This window comes from Rhinichthys klamathensis, unplaced genomic scaffold (genome assembly GCF_029890125.1).
Source record: "Rhinichthys klamathensis goyatoka isolate OS25496 unplaced genomic scaffold, OSU_Roscu_1.1 h1tg000121l_1, whole genome shotgun sequence".
NCBI classification, from domain to species: Eukaryota; Metazoa; Chordata; class Actinopteri; order Cypriniformes; family Leuciscidae; genus Rhinichthys; species Rhinichthys klamathensis.
Window position 1 is genome coordinate 2,403,024 of NW_026606658.1, and position 8,165 is coordinate 2,411,188.

At 37.7% G+C, this 8,165-nt stretch overlaps 1 protein-coding gene across 1 annotated transcript in view; it reads right to left on the minus strand.

Annotated features, from left to right (window-relative positions):
* thrab (thyroid hormone receptor alpha b) overlaps positions 1 to 7,835 on the minus strand; it is a 156,729-nt gene extending 148,894 nt beyond the window's left edge. Inside the window, exon 1 of the mRNA XM_056255509.1 lies at positions 7,525 to 7,835. The gene's annotated coding sequence lies outside the window, so the exon portion shown is untranslated. The remainder of the gene's footprint in view (positions 1 to 7,524) is intronic.
* Between the last annotated feature and the right edge of the window lie 330 nt (positions 7,836 to 8,165).

Consider the following 8,165-nt stretch of genomic DNA (forward strand, 5'->3'; position numbering starts at 1 on the left):
CAACGTTATTCTATATAGTTTAATTCCATGCTGGGCTGAGAGTACCTCAAGTCAGTGAATCGAACGTATTCTTTGCACCATTTACAACGCAAAAAAATAAACCAGCACATTTCCGAGCAAAAAGAGCAACAGGGAGGAAGCCACTGAGACCAGATTAAAAGGCTGTCTGAGATTTAGGGCTGTTAATTAGTGTGAAGTGTGGCTTTTAAAAAAAAAAAAAAAAAAAGCCTCTCGAGACTCTGTTCTAATAAAGGCTAGTATATACTTTCGTCTTGCACGCATGCCGCCCTTTGCGGTCGCGTATGTGTGAGGCGTCGCGAGGGGACGATTTTTGTAATAAGGCCAGATCTCAGCTGAAGTCTCTGGTCTTCATTGACATGGAAACCACATGAACAAACCAAAAACAGAAACTAAAGACAAAAAAGATCAAATACAGTCGGGAGTTGGCCTGAAAGAAAAGGACAGTGAAAGACAGAGAGAGCTTTTTGTGAATAACAAACTGACGGAGTGTGTGCGCGTGTATCTGTGTGCATGCAGGTCCATGATGATTGTGTGGGCAACGTTATCTCAAAGGGGCCAGAACAGCGGTGGGTGACGTTCACGGGTGATCATACTGAGTGGCGATAAATTCATGTTTCATAGGACAGTGGTTGTGCTTATCAGAACTGAAGCCGCACTGCCCTCCGCAAACGTTTCAGACCAAAGTCAAAGTTAAGTTTTGGCATTTGCCACCATGCATCTGCTGTGAACGCAGTCAAAGAAAGAGGTTAACACGGTTAGCGCAGCCATGAATTATGTAACAGCTGACACACAGCAAAGCCAAGGCTATGTTACAGCTAAAAACAGTAATTATCTTTAAAAAGAAAAAGCAGGAAGTTGTACAGGACCCCTTTTAATGCTCCAACACATAAAAGGAATGCTGTGCTAAACATAATTCAGCTCATTTGAGATGATTTCTCTGTGTGGAAACCCCATTTATACAGACCAGGCATGTGATCAGCTAAAGAGAAAAAATAAGGATCGTTATTATGATTTTTATTAAAAAATATATTTTGTTAAATTGAGTATTTGATAATAATAATATATTATAATAAAACATATGTTATAATAATAGTAGGGGAGAACCGGGGCGAAAGTAACACGGGACGAAAGTAACAAAGCGATTTTCTCTGAGCCCTGACTACATTTGCATTTCAAGCTATGACAGCACTTTCGGCATGCAGCCAATGACCGAGCTGCAAAATATCACGTGATTTCATTATCGTTTCACGCGGTTAGGTCCGGAAAGCAGTTTTCCAGTATGATAAGTAAATTTCTGAAGCGGTACTTTTTTTTTATTACAAGTTGTGTTTTTCGTTTCATGTGTCACACAGTAATGATCAATCTATAGGTTATTTAGTGCTGTAACACATCCTGAAGTTTGCCTGGTCAGAGTTTTTCAGTATAAAAGTAAATCGGGTTTAAATGTCAGGAGTTCCTGTCGGGACGAAAGTAACACTCGTTACTTTTGTCCCGCTATAGGGAAAACAAATGTTTCTTTTGTTCCTCCTCTAATGTGTTGACTTTCTGTGTGTTGCAGCATTTATTAAAACATATTTATGTCATATTATACCAACAGAATATGGCAGATGTTTATGAGGGGGCTTTTAAAGCTTAAGTCACATTTAAATCAGCTGATTTCTGTGTCACCATTTTTTTCACTCAATCTGTTTCCATTTACCCTAGTCACATTTAGGTTTTAGCCATACCTTATAGCTTTAACACCTCCACCTATGCATTTGCAGGATTTCTATCCAGATGTTTTTTATGCACATTTTAAATGTAGGCTATGCATAAAAACAGCTGGATGGAAACATGACTATTGTTACATTATGTTGAGAATTTATATTATGCTAATTTCATTTCATTTTCATATTTTTCATGTTGAAAAAAACATTTTATAAAATGGATTGACAATAAAAAAAATATTCTAAACAATTCAAGTATGTACTGTTGGGTTACTTTTGAAACATTTGATGAAACTGAAATTTAAAATGAAAAAATGTAAATTAACAATTTTTTGCAAAGATAAAGGCTAAAATATGTTTGCAGTTACATTTTAACAAGGTCATACTCGGGTATATTTAGGAAAAAAAACAAAAAACAAAAAAAAACAAGAGTAACACAAAAAATCTAGCTTGTATATTGTTGTGTTACTTTTGACCCACCTGTGTGTTACTTTCGTCCCAACTGACGGGGTCGAAAGTAACATAAGCAGTCTTAAGTTCAAAGTGAAATTATACTGAAGTTGTTCTACATTTTTACAAAATACCACCTGGTATTAATAGACCACACTTGTGAGTGACTGACCACAGCAAAAATATATCTCTGTCTAAACCATCATCTTTTAAAAAGATGTTTTTCTGAAAAATGGTACTTTCGCCCCCGCTCTCCCCTATTAATTTGTAATAAAAGCAATAATTCATAATAAAAGTATTAATTAAAAGTGTTAATTTGTATTTGCTTTTATTATAAATTATTATTAATAACAATAAGAAGAAGTATCTTACAGAAAAACAATAAAATCGCAATACTAATATTTACGGTTGTCTTAATTTCTTTGTTTTCAAACGTTAAACCACTGAGCTTTCATTTTGGTGGAAATCTACAGGGAGACGCTTCGCTTTGTTGACAACAACAGATCTATAAACAATTTTCAGTACAAATTTGGGAAGATGCTTGGTGCAGGTTGCGTTCCCAAATGCAAATTATAAGTGACTCAAACACACAGCGCTTGCAGACTAGCATTTACTGTAAATTGAAACTGAAAATTCTCACAACCACGCATTGTCAAAATTCATTAAAAAAGGTTACCGGGCAACTGGTAACACGGTTTCAGCGCCGATTCATACTTGCATTTGGCACTTTGAACCCAACATGCTATGGGTGACCCACAGATGGCGGCTCGAGCTCGAGTAGCGCTGTCAGGAGCATGAAAATAAATGTATTCGAAAACACAACATTTAGTAATTGTTTAAGGCCATTTTGCGATTCTGAATATGGAAAAATCACATCCCTGACAGACAAATGAGTCTCCTTTTGAATATAGATTTAAACGCTAGCTCTTAGGGTATGTTTACTAGGGTATGGTTAAAAAAACATAGGCTATGCGTAGGCAAGTTTTTGAAAACGGGATTCAAGGTGCAAGGTTTTGGAAACTATGCCTTTACCGTCTTCATGTAAACAACAAAAACGTGAATTTGTGAAAGCGGTGACGACGACGTCATGCATGTTTTTACATGTTCACGCATGCGTATTACGTGTTCGCTGCTTCAGCAGTCTCGGTAAGCTTGTTTGGTCCGCACCAGGGTTCAGATGGCAACGTTCACACTTATTCAAATGAACCGCACTAACAGAGCAATCACACCAGGGTTCGCTTTAATCAAACCAAACATGCCAACACACCTTTATAATGTAGTGCATGAATCGTCTTTTACATAAATTGTTGAAGCTTGAAATGTCCAAGTCCTCCTGACTCAATTTGATTAAATTGAAAAGAGAGGCAAGGATTTTCTTCAAAAAAAGAATGTCATGGGTTTAGAATAAAATGAGGGTGAATATAAACACTGAATTTTCATTTTTGGGTGAATTATTCCTAAAGTGATAAATGAACATCATATTTTGAGGTTACCATCTTACCACACTATTTTAAAATCTAAATGATACTATATACTGTATAAAGAGGCAGGGTATTGTCTTTAAAAGCAGATGTCATTTACAGTAAACTGCTCAAATGTAAGGTACAACATTTGAGTAGCCCCAGAGTGCAGTCTGGACGATGGGGCGGGGCGACACTTTTAGGTGGGGCGACACGTGTCGCTCCGCCCACACCCGATTTTATTGGTTTATAATACCGCAATCTTATTGGCATAGACGCTTGAGGCACTAGCATGTGCATTCCTTTATGTACGAGTTTATGAATTATCTATGACGCTGTTTGGCCGTACTATATTAAGATATTAAGTGATAACCATTGCGATTTCAGTAACGATCAATTGGATAATGTTTTGATGAACTTACGAATGAAGTTAGATGAAGTTACTGTCAAAATGTATTCACAATTCACATCGTTTCAAAGCAGCTTTACAAAAAGTCATATTGTAAGCTTTAATATTGAGCAGTTTTATTGCTTGGCGATATCACAAAATATGTTGCTGATAAATAATACACTGTTTGAGATTTAGCCTAGCTATACTATATTAATTTACCCTGCAGATGAGTCAGTGCCACTTTTGGTGGGCAATGAGCATGACTGCATGAAATTACTGGCAGATCAAAGGAGAGATCATTTCTATGTGGGCTGATTTAGACAATATTTTTTCGCATGTCATGCAGAGCTCCTTCATTTTACATCATTCGTTTATGCTTCTTCGTTTTTCCAGTGGGATCAGTGAATAAACATAAACTCTGGATTTTACACAAATTATGATAATTCCCTGTATTTCAGTAAAACAAGGATAAATCCGAAAGTGTGTTTTATTTTATTTTTAAGCAAAACCACGGTGACAAATAAGACAGGCTACCAAATAGCAAGCCCTGGCCATTGGGTTATGTGCGTACAATGGGAATAAAATCCGTGCAGCGCTGCAATGTGAAAGAATTTTTTTTTTTTTTTTTTTTTTTACTAAAACAGATGTTATGTTGATCTATAGCAAATATTATAATGTGAGCTATGTGCTCAAGAGCGTATTTAAGCAATTGGCCTACATGTTCATATCACTTCTCTGCTGGGTGTTTTATTTATTTTATTACAGCCTATTATAATTGCACAGATTTATAGCAGTGTGTTTTTTTATGGTTATGCAGCTAGCCTATATGTGTTAATATTTGTAACCATTTTTATCCAGTAGCCTACATGAACACGCAATGCGATGGTGGATGAATAAACAATTGGATTTTTAATATACCTGATGTCACAGTCACAGATAGACAGTCGTAGGCTACATAACCGGTTGACACTTATTAGAAAACATGAATCTTTAAAAAATATAACATAGGGCTTTACAGAACCAATAGGCCCTCATTATTGTATGAACAGGTAATCAACCAGGAAACGTGTTTGCCATTAAACATTTTATTTGCACTTTGTACCAAATAATGCAAGCATTGGACAATCTCGTTAAAAAAAATGACAACAAAAAACGGTCATGCTTTAGAATTTAAAATCAGCTGCTTACATTCTTAGTCAATTATCATCATTTGCGTAAAATCCCGAGTTTGTGCTGATCCACCGATCCTGATAGAAATATGAAGAAGCCAAGTGAATGACGCACTAATCTAATGTAAAACATCTCCCTGAAGTACAAGTAACGTCACCAAGCGTTCGTTTTTAAACAATAACTTAATCTATACTGTGTCTTAAGTATATAAAGTATTAGCCAATAGATATTAACAAAAATTACCATGGTAAACTGATAATAAGATACAATTAAAGTTAGCATTTAATATTTCTTTGATACGGCCAAATCATTCACAAAATCGTACATAAAGGAATGCGCATGCTCAGACCTGAATCGTTTACACCAATAAGATTGCGGTATTATAAACCAATTAAATTGGGGGTGGGCGGAGCGACACGTGTCGCCCCGCCTAAAAGTGTCGCCCCGCCCCATCGTCCAGACTGCACTCTGGGGTACTACCAACATTTTGCATCTTTTTACAAAAAATAATAAAATCCTGAGCGATAACGTTGGTTGATGTGTTTTACAAAATGGACTTATCGGCTTTCTAGTGTGTGTGTTTTAGATAAAAATGCATGACACATACAGGGTGATAGACAGCACGCTGTGATAAACTATAGGTCACAGCCTTAACACGTCTCTGCTACTTACACTAGAAATTATTTTACACCAGAATGAACAAACACAAATGACGATGCTTTGGTTTTCAGCTTTGTATACTTCAATGCACAAATGTCTTATATAATAAAATAGTGGAAATCAGCCAACTGAGGTGTAAAACTGAATGAGGTTGGGTGTGATGTGGCAGCAATAAACAAATCAAAACAATCAGGACATCTGAAATATGACACAAAGGATTGAAAACCCTTGAAGAATTTCCAAGTGCATGGTGGGTTTATAGAAGTGGCCACAAGCTAACCATTCTCATTCTTCAAACCCATCATTGTTAGACTGACAAACCTCAAAACCATTTAAAGTACCCAGCATGCTTTTTGAGTGTCTGCTTTAGCATCATATTGACTGGGATTTCAACTTCAGCTGCAAAGCCGTAACTCAATGTCACTGCTAAAATGTTGACCTATATAGCAAGGGGCCATGGTATGGCGGGCTGCTAGGAGAGGGGCCAGAGGAGGTCACTTCCTCCCCATTAAAAACTCATCAGGGCCCGACCGACACAACAAGCCAAGCTACCGTCGAACAATGATTTCTACTCATCCTTGACTGGCTTTATAGCTCAAATCTATCAAGATGTGCTCACATATACATATGTCTACAATATCCATCAGGTAATTCAGCATTTACATTAACTTCTTTGATATATTACAGAATATCAAAACAGGTGGTTGCTCACTCACACATGCTTAAAAGTCATAATGTGCCACTTGAAAGTAAATTGCATGTTCCTTGACACAATTCAAAAAGCAATTACTTAGTTATTAAAAACAGGTCACATTGGTATAACTCACTTTGAACGTAATTAAATTTCACTTTAAAGAATGTGCTTAAGTTAATTGCATTAATCAAAATAACAGTTTCCATATCTTCAAGCAATTCAACAATATGGAAAATTGTCTACATAAGTAAATCAAGTATTGTATACTTAATACTTATAATATACTATATAGTCTTATTAAAAAAAAGGCTACCCTTTTTTCACATAGCCTACATACGTTTCACATGTCAAATAAATATCCAAGCTCATTCTATTTAAATAAATACAAAAAAAATAAAATAAGGCAGCCTACTGTTGATACTGCATAATCAGTTTACTGTAAAAAGTTCGCACAAACTTTTCAAACAGTGAGCAGACAAATGTCCATCTCTTCATCAATTTACCTGTTGGGACTGTACCTTCTGGGCACGTTGTCCGGTGAATGGATTAGAAAAGAGCACCTGAAGTGAACCCATCAGCCCAAAACGCATGCACGCTTCAGTATGTTTGTGTGCGTGTGTGTGTGTGTGTGTGTAGCAGGCACATACTGTACTGTACCAATAGAAACGGGGCTACAATATGCCTGTTAGTACAGTATGTGCCTGAAACTAGGCCCTACGTACAGCTAGACACTCTCCTAGGCGGCAACTTGTGCAATGTCAGCCGTACGTATGGAAAAGACCGCGTGCACTAAAAGCCTGTAGTGTCTTACAGTGAGGAGCCATGGGAATGAATCATTTAGCTTTAGGACCGCTGACCTGTCAAACCATGCAGCTAGCGTACACTGGAATTAGCTTGGTAGGGCAGAGGAACGCGAAGGAATGTTGCATAGGCGCGAGAGCAGTAAATAAACACGCACAGCGCGCGACTCACCGTGTGAATGTTTGGCGGGTATCAGGGAGATCGCGGGGTTCCTGCGAGTCGGCGTCGCAGATAAGTGAAAACGTCCTGCTTCGTGTATCCAGTGCAAGTGTGGAGACACTAGTGCACACAGTGAACCGATACCACCGCAGCGTGCCTTCAAACTAATGTTTCCTCCTCCTAAAAGTCCTCGGTTTACTCTTTAAGACGTGCACTAGGCTCTTGGTGGTGGGTTTTCCCCTTAGTTTGAAGGGGGGAGAGAAAAGTCCTCTGCCTTACCCGTGCTGCCACGACAGGGATTTGAAATGAAGAGAAATACTACGATCGCTCCTCCCTCCCCAGTCCCACTCATGTACAGTACCACAGGGAGCGTATAAAACAATTTAATAAAACGATCTACCGCTCTCTACAGGACCAACACTGTAAAATACTTAGATGACTGCACTCTTTCAAACTGCTTTCAGTGTCATGTGAGGCGAATGACAGCGCGGGGGGCATCCGTCAACGTCCCGCAGCATCATTGAAGATCCTCACCACTGCCACTCTGACTTAAAGGTGCACGCAGAATTTTTGCTAATTTAAAGGTTTTAAACATAGAGAAATGAACAGCAGTTTTGAGAAATTTAAAGTAATGTAATTCACATGAGAGTTTA